Source organism: Brassica napus, chromosome C6 (genome assembly GCF_020379485.1).
Source record: "Brassica napus cultivar Da-Ae chromosome C6, Da-Ae, whole genome shotgun sequence".
NCBI lineage: Eukaryota > Viridiplantae > Streptophyta > Magnoliopsida > Brassicales > Brassicaceae > Brassica > Brassica napus.
In genome coordinates this window covers 20,205,152-20,206,085 of record NC_063449.1, presented here as the reverse complement: position 1 = coordinate 20,206,085, position 934 = coordinate 20,205,152, and positions in this window count along the sequence as shown.

Here is a 934-nt window from a genome sequence, read left to right as displayed (position 1 = left end):
CATGCTCCCATCGCTTTTAATGAAATGTGAATTTCCGAATATACCATTCATTATTAGAGATAATTAAGTAAACAAAAGAAAGGAAAAATAGGTTTTATTAGTTGTATCTATTCCAACTTTAGAGAACTAAATATAATAAGAATGAAAAATTATAACCAAAAATTAATAAATAATTAAAACTTAAACAAAACTCAGTTTAGAAAATAAAAAAATATATAATAAACAATACAATTTTAGTTAGAATACATAATATAGCGTAAGAATGGTGAAAATTTATTCAAAAATAATAATTTAATGAAAATATATAAGTTTCAAAAATACAAAATTTAATGAAAATATGTTTACCATATTCACATCTTATTAAAAATTATGCTGAGTTTTTTTTGGTAATTATGGAAAAGTATAAGTAATAATTATTACATAATCATATAGATATTTTCAAAAATTATTTTGGAAAAAAATAAGATATATATTGCTTCATTCAAATAACCGTAACTATCATCTACTTTAACACTTAACTAGATCTTGACCCGCGCAATCACACAAGTGTTTACTTTCAATTATATATATATTTATTCATTTATTTATTTATTATAGATTATTAATGGTATACATTTTCAACGTTAATCATAAATTTAAATGTTTATATAACTATTTCAAGTACAATAATTTTATAAATTACATGTTATAATTAATCAATTATTTAAAACCGTCATATGTATTTGCCGATTCTTATTATATATTTATCTTATTGTATTTTCATTATTTATTAAACAAATTAATATATGCATGAAACAACATATTTGAAAACTATTTTTTTTATTTATTTTATTCTAAATACTGACCCGTCTTTCAAAGTTTGATTTCCTTTAAACAATATTTTTTACATTTATTCATTTTAAATAATATAGTATCGCATATACAAAAGTCTAAG